At 37.5% G+C, this 12,588-nt stretch overlaps 1 protein-coding gene across 23 annotated transcripts in view; it reads left to right on the top strand.

Moving 5' to 3' along the window:
• Positions 1–12,588, top strand: part of nrxn1a (neurexin 1a) — a 1,096,290-nt gene that overhangs the window by 262,092 nt on the left and 821,610 nt on the right. The window lies entirely within an intron of this gene.

The following is a 12,588-nucleotide window of genomic DNA, read 5'->3' as shown; positions in this document are numbered from 1 at the left end:
CTAAACCTTGCCATCCTCCTTCAGGTGAACCCTTGCTAAAGCTCTGCTCTAAGCTCCAAATTCACTTGTCTGTGGGAACAGAGGCCCTTTTGAAGGATTATCCATGAGCACCTATAGGGTCAGACCCAACTGAATGACAGGTGGTTCAGGGTTGTCTGTGACCAATTGAGACACATGCACTGTCTCTTTTCGTGGACGTGCACCTCTGAATTTTGCCAGAATATGGCTACAGCATTCTCCTATTCCTGGCTGAGAGGATCAAATGTTTGCCTCCTGAGGCTCCTCCAGTTGCAGACTAACTTTTCAGAGCTTGCAGTCTTGCTAAATGGTAGGTATGCTGTGCTTATTTGTGTAAACTGTTTAGCTATCCCTGATTAAATATTTTGTTTATCCCTAATTAAATATTTTGTCCCTGGAGCATCAGGAGAAACCTCACTTGGACAAAGGGTGACTGTGCAAACTCAACCAGATGTGGTACTGAACATAACACTAGCCACCGATGCTGGCCCTGTGTGTTATTCCTAAAGGGTTAAACTTTGCTTCCCAATGTTGTCTTTGATGTATTTGTTGATCCCTAAAGCTTACAATTTATCCAGTTGAATACTTATTTTTCACCATTTTAGAGTCTTCATCTCGCCTCTTGTTGAAGCCTAATTCTTTTATTAAAGAGCTTTCCTATCATTCACAGCAAGCTCTGAAATGTAGACACGAGTATACCTTTCAGCCAATACAGATCTAATCAGTATTATCCGGGGCATTCAAAAATTGGCCTGAACAAGATCGCTTTATAGGAATAAACACTTTTTCCTGCAGACAAAAGCCAATGGGACTCTTTGACAAGCAGGTCATTGTTGTTGTAGGATATTCAAAGACTTATAGACCCACTGTGATTTGAATGATGTTTAAAGTTTCTGCAGTCATGACATGCTGTAACAGTAGGCAGAGGAGGAAAATAAAACATTTCAGTGGAATTTCTGCAGCTTCTTTGTCTCTGTTCTAGCTACATTTAATTACTACATGGATGTCACCTGATTTTCTAAATAAAAGTTTTGATTTTGCAGTTGCTGGAACATCACTTATGCCTGCTTACGTCACTTTCTAGGAAGTACTGATTCATTTCTCCCCCATGTTGGAATCTTGGGCGCAGATGTTCTTTGTCATGCCCTTTACCATCTCTTGAGTGGATTACTGTAATTTTACACTTGATGATCTTCCTTTAAGAATCTTTAATAGACTGCTGTTGGGGTAACATGCTGCTTTTTCAGGCTTGAAACATACAGCACTAGAAGTGACTACCATATATCTTATCAACTAGTTAAAACTAGGCTTGACTTCCTTGAACCTCAGAGTCATTGTTAAGATCCGGTTGTACTTTGATAGGTTTGCTAATGCACCATATACAGTACCAGATAATAATTATTTGCCTTTTTAATTAGCCTGTTTAAGATATAGTAGCATATAGCGTAAACTTTGTTTTCATGCTCAATGCAGCTGCTAATCGGGCATTTCTTTTTATGGACAAAATTATAGCACATACTTAACAGAACATCTCCTAGATTTTACAAAGGGACAATACACATCATACATTAGAACATTAGAACAACAGAACAGTGTTTGATGAGAACAAGCCATTGAGCCCAACAAACTTACCAATCCATTTCAAGTAGTTTATCCACTGTGACAGAAAGGGGACGCTATCGCTCCCTTGAACCCTTGTCCAAGGCGCCAGACACCAGATAAAAGTCCAATAATTCACTTTATTTATTAACAACAGTGAACAAAGCACCCTCCTCTCCACAATACTCATTAATCACTACAATAATTCTCAATAAACCAATCCTCCACTCCCAGACACGTTGCCACCCTTGCATCCAGCTCAGCTCCTCATCTGGAGTTCCCAGAGTCCTTTTATATTCCCTGACCTGGAAGTGTTCCCAATCCCCAGTCCATGTGATTCCTTATCACTTCCGGGTCAGATAAAAAGCCTTCTTCTTCGCCCCGGAAGCCCGACACTTCCGCTGTTGCTTTGCCTATGATGCATTTCCGGGTTATAGGGCACATATGACTCTTTGGGCCTCCCTGCAGCGTCCTCTGTTGGCCCCTGGGGTATCCAGCAGGTTTGTAGGGGAAAACTCCGTAATCCGTGACTCCCTGCTGGTATCCAGGGCACCTCCATGCTGCAGGGAGAGCTCCATCTGGTCGACCTGTGGGTATTGGCCGGGATGACAAGCCGGCCATAGACCACACCACAAAGCCATCAAGTTGAGTTTTGAAGGTTCCATAAATACCATTACCACACTGCTTAATAATGTGTTTCATGTGCCTATAGTCTGTGTCAAATCTGCTCTTTACAAGTTTTCATCTGTGTTCTTGTTGAAGTACAGTGTCCCCGCCCCCTCATCTGAATGACTACTGGCCTGAAGCTCACACCTTGGTAGTTATGAAATACAAACATTTGATTAAGTACCACATCTGCTCTAGCCTTCCTAAAGACATTGTTCAGTTTCAGTTTGCATACTAAGAAAACCAATCCACAGATAATACCATTAAGTGTACCGGATACCAAATACCAAATTTCCCAGGTATTACACTCCACCCTTTCCCACTTGGACACTTTTAAAAATGGCTATGTGATGTTGTTGTTTATTGATTTTAGCTCAGCCCTCAACAGTCTGGTCACTACCAGAATAGCAACAACATTACAGATTCAGGGTCTCAGATACACCCTATGTACATGGATCCTGGACTTTGTGACAAGTTTAGCTCCATTACCCTGAATATCGCTAAAACCTGTGGGGGTGCTTTTAGTCCGCTGCTGCATACACTATACACACATGATATTGTAAAGCACTTTGGCCACAGCATTCCTATGTTGTTTTAAATGCGCAATATAAATACATTGACGTTGACATTTCATAGCTAGGTACAGCTAAAAAACCATTGTAAAATATGCTGATGGCTCAGCTGTTAGAAAGCTTCATCAGCAACAACGAGAAGCCTAGACAAAATAGCTGTCCTGTCACTGTGGTGTTAGGGAAACAGTGTCTATTAATGGCAGCACAACAAAAGACCTCATAGTGGATTTCAACAGGGAGAATGAGAAGCAAATAACTGGTGCACACCTCTGTTTATTAGCAGTACTACAGTAGGGAGGATTGAGTGTCTCAAATATCTGGGAATCAGCATCAGGGGTGACTTAACATGGTGCACACACACACATTCAAGACAGTGCAATTTACATCTCAGACTTATGAAGAAATTCAGAGTGCTATCACATGGCCATTGAAAACATACTGGCAGGGTGCATCCCTGTTTGGCATTGCAATGACTCAGAAAAGGAGACCACACAGCACTGCAGAGAGTTGTGTGCTCAGATGAGCACTTTATAAGGATATAACTTCCATCCCTACAGGACCTGTATACAAAAAAAAGTGTCCTGCCAAGGTAGCCAAAATCATGAAAGGCTTCTAGAATCCTTTCTACAACCAGTTTAAAACATTTAAGACCTGGAAGGCAATTGTTTTGCATCAAATCGAGAACTGAAAGACTGAGAAAGAGCTTCATTTTCCAGGTGATTAAAAATAACTAATGGTCATCATGTCAGGCATTCCACAAATTTGTAAAAATAGACATCTATTACTTATATTTTTAGCTATTATTTATTATTTAACAATTATTTTACCTCTGAATCGTTTAAAATTTTATGTCTATTTTTAATATATACTTTTTAATTTAATTGCACAATACAGGCTGTTCACTGAGCTGCATTTCGCTATATACCCATGAGTAGGTACATGCGTCGAATAATTAAAACCTTGAATTTCTCTTGAACCTTGAGTTTATTTTAAATAGACATCTAGCATCAACCATGGTAATTCCCTTTGTAATTTTAAATTCTTCCATCATGTTACCATTTAATCTCTGTTTACTTAAAAGATAAGGGTTCCACGTTTTCTGCCTGTCATCATTGCCCATACCTTGAATTCCTAGAATTGGTCTAGTTGCTTTTCTCGGAACTTTCTGTAGTGCTACAGTGATGTCTTTTTTGTAATATGGATACCACTGCAGGCTGTATTTCAGATGAAGCCTCACTAGTGTGCTATACTGTATATCTTATATTTAACCTTGCATTCCACACATTATGATATATAACCCAACATCCTATTAGCCTTCTTAATCAATTTTGAACACTGTCTAGATGTAGACAGTGACAAGCCTACTGTGACTCCCTCCTAGGTTCTTTGTAGAAGGAGTACTTTTCAATACAGTATATAAATTGTATTCAGCAATACACCCACATCTGTATTTTGTGCAGGCCTCTTCATAAAAATTCAGCAAATTTTATATCATTCACAGTTCTGCTTAGTTTAGTTTCATTTGCAAAGTTAAATAGCTTGTTATTTTATTTTTTCAAAACTATTTATTTATATTAAAAAGAGAAATGGCCCCATCATAGAATAAAATTACATGTCCAGCCTCACCATCTGTGAGAGAAAACCAAAGTGGTTTGGAGCAGAACAGAAAAAAAATCATAATTTAGTAAATTCATTTTGTCTCTGGTTTAGTTCCCAGCCCAGTCACTGTATGTGTGACACACACAAATCTCATTTAGAAAATGGGTCAATAGAAGAAAAGTATCTGATATCTTCATCTGTGCAGAAAGTTTAACCGATTTTACTAGAAAAGAGGCATATCCTAAAGAACTCATGCCTTAGATCCCTGGATAAGTGTATCATAAACACCTATTACAAAGGAAAATGCAGAGTAAGGAGTTCATGAAAAGCTAACTGCATGTCTGGCATCACAGTCGATGCAGAACTAAGGCAACCAAGCAGACCGTTGGTTGCTCAGAGGAAACTTGAACTCCAGATCTGAACTGAGTGGCCCCGTGTACACTATGTTGATCAGCTGTCAGCATAAGACTGAATAAGGATAAGGGCACCAAGGCTAAGGCCATGAGCATTTTTAAAATGTCAAACCTGTCAAACCATTTATTGGATTGAAATGTGCAAATGCTGAATCCTTTGAGACTTCGAAACAAGCAAAAGCAGCACTGTGCAGAGGAATAATATGCAGCATAATGTTTTTGTTCCCTTTTTTTGCTTTCTACAACACAAGCCTTCTACTTTTAATTATTTACCTTGACCTTCAAAAAAGTTTTTGATAGAGAGGCCAATTACCAGATTTAAATGTGCACACTGTGCAGATGAGTATAGAGTTGCTCAATATAGGAAATATTAAATTAGATGTATTAGCAGATAGGCAGATGTATTAGATGTATTCACATAGACAGCAAAGTTTGTTCAAAAAGAACTAGCTAAAATTCAGAGTTGGGCAGAAATGCACCACATATAATAAAAGTTACTTATGTCTAAGTAATGAGTGTGTGATATGTTTAACATCAGTGCTATAGTCCCATGTTGGTGTGGTTAACAGCAGGCACTTGGCTTAATAACCTCATCTCATTTTTTGATAATAACCTCATCTCATTTTTTGAACGTGTATAAGCCCCAGATGAAATGGTGTCTGTACTGAGGGGTTTTATTTAAACCTCCCGAACACTGGCTATGCTGGGGAGAGGAAGCAGAAATTATATAGTACTAGTAACTGCACTGTTGATCACGATGGCTCACATGGCTCAGCACTTGAAAACTGCACTAAGAATATTACAGTGATTAAGAGGAGGGGAGAAGTAAAATAAAGTCTTGGAGATCCTAGTGGATTCATTACATGCTGACATCCAAATATTATTCATGCTGATTTAAATGTTTAGCAGAACTTTAGGCTCTGTGACACATTACATGGAGCATAAATCTAGATTTGTTCAATAATAATTACCAGGACAAACAGCAGAATGGTGACTGTCACAGCACGGAATGAATGTAACAGGATCGGCCAAGGAGTGAGTTTAGGACAATGCCTGAGAATAAAATAAAAAAAGTATTATGAACACATCCAGAATATGGTGGGCAGTTTTTATGTTCATAATACAAGAAAGACATAAGGGAAAGCTTACTTCTCAGACATGAATTAGTACAAGGGAATGAAGAGAACATTCGTCTTCCACATTAGGCATGAGGAAGAATGAAAAGGTTAAGTCTACTTATTTTAAGAAAAACAAAATTGTAGAAGTTACTTGGGAGAAGTGTTTAAAATTATAGGAATATCTTTTTTTAAGAAGAAAAAATATGTTATGAATGCTGTAGAGCAATGCAAGCAAGAAGATGGAGGGTAGGGATTAAGCAATCTCACAATAAGGGAATGCAAGTGATCAAAATACCTGTACTGAAAAACAGAAAGTGGTGAATACCAAAGCAAAACAGAAAGAAGAAACAAGCTGAAGGAGACAAAGCAAAAGTTTTAACACTAAATCTTCTTGAAAAAGCCTTTTAGCTTCCTAACACTAGAAGAAAGAGATGGAGAGTTGCAGTGATTTGATCCATAAAACAGATGTCAGAAGCTGTGCCCCTTCATCTTATGTAGATGGGCCGATATGACACAATATATCATGTGATCTCCATGTCAAATGTCTGACAATGGACATAACAAACGTAAACAAATATGGCCATGGACATGAAGAGATGCTGACCAAAATGCTGATGGTCATTCAAAAAAACAGAAAACAGAGTGGCATGAACTGAATAGTGATATACTGTAATCATTAAAAAATGCAAATGGGTGTATGTACAAAATTATTTTCTTGATTTACAGTGGCGTAAGCATTTTCATAACCATATTCATTTACAGTAGTAGCCATCCTCCGTGGCTTCGCCTACATATTAGTGAAACAGGAGGAGGGCCCTTCCCAGCTCTCTACTCCTGATGTCACTCTTCCCAGCCTCTGTCTCGGATTAGCGCAAATATAACGCTCCTGCAAGTGAACTATGATTCTTAGCGCAATGAGAGAAGTCACAAAATCAACTGGAATGTTCAAGCAAATTATAGAATAAAAAAGATCAAAACCTGTTGAGTAGTTCTCTCATTTGCTAACTAAGCAGAGTTAAGGTTACGTCCTGAGGCGGATGCATGACTGAGGAGGATCCCCTGCCCCAGCAGCCCGATGAGTCTCTCTTGGATTTGCGGTAATAAATCGGTACTGCAAGCGAACTATGATACTTAGCGCGAAAAGAAAGTCGCAAAATCAATGGAATGTTCAAGCAAATTATTGAAAAAAACCCAATCTAAATCCATTAAGTAGTTCTCTCGTGAAAAGTGGGCAGACATACAAATAGATTTAAAAAACTATAAGAAATTTTGCGCTTGGACCATGACATTTTTAAAACCGTTTCTTAGCGAGCACTTATAGGCCAAGGGTAACCTACATTCCAAATTTCAAGTCCCAAGTCCTCATGGTTCGGGAGATTTCGTGATGAGTGAGTCAGTGGTATTTGGCTTTTGTATATATAGATTGTCATTTAGAACATTCTTGTTTATTATTTTTTTTCTGTTTAAAGTCAAAGCGCATTTTTTTAAACTTATTTTATTTTGTCCTGTAATATCATTTTTCTCTGTTTATGCGTACCTCTGTTTAGTGGCTTGCATTGCCATGAGGTGTCTCTTGGTTGTAGTTTCATTCATTGTGATGTCTGATCTGACATCAGTCTAGTGGCAGTTTACATAACAGAGCAATGCTCTACTCACTGTCCATGATTTGGTAACAAAAACAACACATTCTTTTTGTGCCTGTCTTTCTGATGTGTTTTGTCTCAAATCCTTATTATTATTTTTGACACTAATCCTTGGTATATGTTTTGGTTTTGACATCTTTGTAGTACTGACTACACTTTTTTTCTGTCCTTGACTACGATTATTTTCCTGTTCCTGTGTGTTCACTATTTTTTTCTCTGTTAAGTTCGCTGACAGTTCAAAAACTGACAGAAAAGGTACACTATGAGTACTCAGGTTGCAAAAAAATGCGGGCATATATTGTACCTGTGTAGAGGGTAAATTTAGAACAAATTGGAAGTTTTCCAATTTGATGGACCAAAAAGATTTGGAACTGGTTGCCAAGTGAAGTTGGAACTATCATGGTAGGGAGTGTAATATTTTTAGATATTAGAAATAAATTAGATATGTTGTGTGGAAGTCCATTTTCATCAAATCATTTCTTGTGCTCTTATGTTCATAGGACCTTTGACCCTTAATTAAATCATTAGCTACGTAGCATACTGTTAACCACATTTCAGTTCTGTTGTAGGTACGTTTGCTGAAATAATTCATAAAGTACACCCGCATGCACATATTGCCTGTCATTCAGTAATGGTAGTCAGGGAATGCTGCATGTTTTCTGTTAGCCTCATTTCACTTCTCAAGTGTTATTGACAGTATTGCAGGAATAATCAATGTGAGAAGAAATGAATTTAGGAAGAGAAAGATTGAAACAGTCTCTTGTAGAGAGTAGGGATTTTTAGTCATTTTTGTAATTTACATAGTAATGACTTTAGAAATGCTTTTCCACTCTTACATATCTTACTTACCACCAGTGAGTTTCTATTAAAATTGCCTGAGCATTAGGGAGAAGCGCTGACCTTGTCATATCCTGCAACATGCCACAAGACTATAGAGTATTAATCTTCTGTTAACAACCTACTGCTTTTTAAAACTACTATTTTCCCATGGGATCCCATTTTTTGATTCCCCATTTCTTGTGACAGTCGCTACTTATTTTGCTAGAAGGTCTTGAACAGCATTTCACACAAAAAATAAATGACCCTGTGGAGAAAGAGTTAGTCTTTTTTATATCTCTTAAAATGTGTCCAGACCACATCTGATTGATTTATTGGTTTCACTGACCCCTTTTTAAATTAAATAAATAAATGAGAGCCAATTGATAGTGTTCACTGCTGTGTAAAGGTCTTCCTTTCAATTTAGAGCAAATACTGATTGATATCTACTGAGGAGCAAAGTCTCATTATACTGTGCATTTCTGAAACTGAGCATGCCATTTACTTTCATGTGTGTGTTTCTGCTAAATATCTTACCAAATGCTATACATTTCTCCAGGGCCTAATAAACAATTGAATAGAAGGCTTAATTTCCTCATTAAAATTATTTAAGCATAATAACTTACTCAAAAATTTTTTTTTAACTTGGCTTTTCCCCCTAAAATACTCTCCTCTTGCTTTGCAGTTCTGTTTCCTGCTGTAAAAGCACTTTTATCTAATTACACTGAACCCACATGCTGGCCATTTTCTACTACAGCAATTAATTTATTTTTATGTTATTAAGTTGGTTATTTATGGGATCTCTCTGTCCATGATACAGACAGGATACATAGGCTTACAAAATCAATAGAAAAAATATTAGCTGCTATCTGTACTTTGTTAATGAGTTACAACATGCTATTTATAACTTGCTTTATTGTGTATCACAAACAGGGTATTGACTATAGGAGTCAAGTAGGTAAACACTTGTGACAGGCTAAGGGAACTCTGCAGCGTTTTGTATCATAAATATTTAAAGCCTTTTCACAATTACTTTCTGGTACCTAAGTGTCTCTCATCTTGTATTTTTGCCCACAGTTCATTTTGAACTACCTCATATCATTTTACAAGAAGATTGCTTTATCTGAAAGTCCAGAAAACACACACACACACGCACACACACACACACGCTCCAATGCATCCTCAGCATAGGTCACAATGACTTCTCTGTGAAATAAAACCAAAGAGGAGTGGCAAGCTTCAGGAAATCTCAGGGGAAGCCATAGCTGTTTGACGCATATGTAGACACTTTATAATTAAGGGAAAGGTCAAGTGTTTAGGTTGTAAATAGTGCTGCATTGTCTGAGCTGTTCACATTTTAGTCATATTATAGCAGATTTGTAGATGCTCAGTAACACGTCTAGGATTGAAAGATAAAGCGACATTTTTAGCTTTAACACATAATCTGTAAAAGTTTTCACTTCATTGAAGGTTTGATATTTTCAGTGTTTTCTGTTATTTATTATTTTTTTGATGTTTGCCTCCACTCATTTAGCCAAATGTGTTAATAAGTATTGTGTTTCGCTCTTCTTACTAGTTAAGTAAGCAGAAGTACTTAATTCATCATTCCAGATTTCTGAACGTTTCCATTTGTTTCTTTTTTTTTTGTGTTTCGGAGATTCCTGGTAGAGTGATATGCAGGTTCGGTTTGGCAGATTTGCAGTGTTTTCTTTTAATGGATTTTTTCAGGAATTTTTAACGATATCTTTAAGAAAATGAGATGTTCATATGTTTACCTCCTTTCTTGAATTTCATTTAGCCGTTTATATACACTCTACTGTGTATCTCTTTATAGGGCTGTCCTTGATACTTGCTATGTAAAGATAAGAATTATTGTCTCAATATAAAAAATATGTTTGACAAACGTAACCTTCAGTAGTTTACAGAATTACTGTTTTTACTTACCATTGACAAAGTAATGGTTCGGAATGTAACATAGAATCTACCTGTTATTAGCATGCATGTGGTTTATTTATAGCAAGTCCAATCAATCGGAAAGTTGTTCAACAAACCTTGCTTTCTGCCCGACGATTGTTTGCAGTAAAAAATAATTATCATGTAATAATGCAACAACTTTATCCAGACATCTCTTTTTAAGAATAAATAATAGTACGCCTGGGCTGTGCTCGATAATAGAATAGGCAGGGATAGTCAGTACCCTCTGTATGTACTGGGACAATAAAGCCAAAATTACTATTTTATTAATATATGGAAGCAATTAGGCAGTTTGATAAAAGGTTGATATCAGGGTTGTAATCCATTGCAGTTCCACTTTAATGCACTCACCCAAACTCGCAGCTCACACAGGATTAATTTTCGATCTTCAAAAATACATGTCTTGGGGCTGCGGGAGATAATCTGGGTGCCAGTAAAGAAAAACCTTGCAAATAATTTAGAGATTGAGCCAGTTTTACATAAACAGTGATCAGACATGGCATTCAAACTGTGGGAGAACATCTTTGAAAGTTGGACCTTAAATGTGTTCAGTTTTGTTATGATGTACTCTACTTTTCTGTCACTTGGTACTGTTTATATTGTTCCCCTGTATGTCCTTTTTAGCTGCTTGTTGTTACTTTGTCAGATACTATTGCTATCTATGCTTCTTGTTTGGTAGCTGTCCTATATTTGTAACGCTCATTAGGTGTAATTATGTATAATGTGAGAAGCACCTACTATAATAGCCATGTCTGTCTCACTGTCTGTCTGCCTGTCTGCATGAAACAACTTATCCACTCATAGACCACTCTGGCTGAAATTTAGCGCACCTTTTCATTAAAGAAATTTATTGAGAACGTTCAATTGTCATTGAGATATCTTGAACACATTGCGTTGTAAAAATTTTGAAATTTTAAAATCATTGGCATATCTGTAAACTGTTCTTTCTTAATGCATAGAAACATTTTCTGTGACTTCAGCTATCCATCCATCTATTATCCAACCCGCTATATCCTAACTACAGGATTACGGAGGTCTGCTGGAGCCAATCCCAGCCAACACAGGGCGCAAGGCAGGAAACAAACCAGCCCACCGTAGGACTTCAGCTATGAATTAGTTTATTGTTTCAGTTGTACCTTGACAACGCTTACACCAACTTTATATATTACAATATTTTGTATATTTTCCTCATTTACTCTTTGGCAGTTACTCGAATCCCCAATTCAGTGCCAGCTAATGGGTGGAAGTGTGCAAGCAGCAGATGCAGCAATGTCCTTCTACAGCTATTTTAGGGAAATTTAACAATTAAAGTACAAGAAAAAAAAACCCTCAATTCTCTGGAAATAAGTGAAAGAAGAAGTCAATTATGCTAGCTTATATTAAACTGAATTGACTGAACTAATATCTGCAGATCAAAATTATAAAGAATGGACATTCTCAACCTACAGCTAAAAGATTTGAACTCATTAATTATACAGGGAAGGTGCAGCTTCCCTAAGTGATAAGCAGTACAACTCTTTGGCCTTATCTTGTTTGGACTATTGCATCTATCTGCTAACAGGAGTACAGGCATGTGCGGCCAAGAAATTGGCAGAATCATGTCTGGTGTTCAACCAAACAAGGCAGGCACATGTCAGTCCTCTTTTCAATTCACTACATTGGCTTTCTGTAGAGACACGTATTCAGTTCAAATCACTGAAGCTTGCCTACAGAGTGATCAGTGGGTCAATATCTGCAAATATGGAAACACTTACTGTATGAGGCCCTATGTGGCTTCAGGGCCACGCAGCTCTCATGAGTGGTGTCTGGTGACATCACCTCTGTGTGACATCAAATCTCAATCTAGACTCTGTTGGAGCGAGCTTCCCACCTTCATTTCAAATTCTAGCTCCCCCAAAGTGTTTAAGAAGCAATCGTGATCAATTGTGTAACCTTGTCCTGTAACACTTGTTTCAAGACAGTCTCCATACTAATGTTTACTCAGTTAAGTTGACCTCTTTTTTAAATTACTCTATATAAAGGTGTCTGCTAAGCAAGTAAATATAAGTGTAAAATGTAAATGATTTAAACATAGGATGGGGTTTAGATAAGAAACTGCAGTTGATATGCAGGAAGAGGATCGGAGTCGCTTGCCATTCATTCAACAAGGTGTTCACTTTACACAGTGCAC

This window comes from Polypterus senegalus, chromosome 16 (assembly GCF_016835505.1).
Source record: "Polypterus senegalus isolate Bchr_013 chromosome 16, ASM1683550v1, whole genome shotgun sequence".
Classification (NCBI taxonomy): Eukaryota; Metazoa; Chordata; class Cladistia; order Polypteriformes; family Polypteridae; genus Polypterus; species Polypterus senegalus.
Note: the sequence above shows the minus strand (reverse complement) of the source record. Positions and strands in the feature narration are given on the sequence as shown.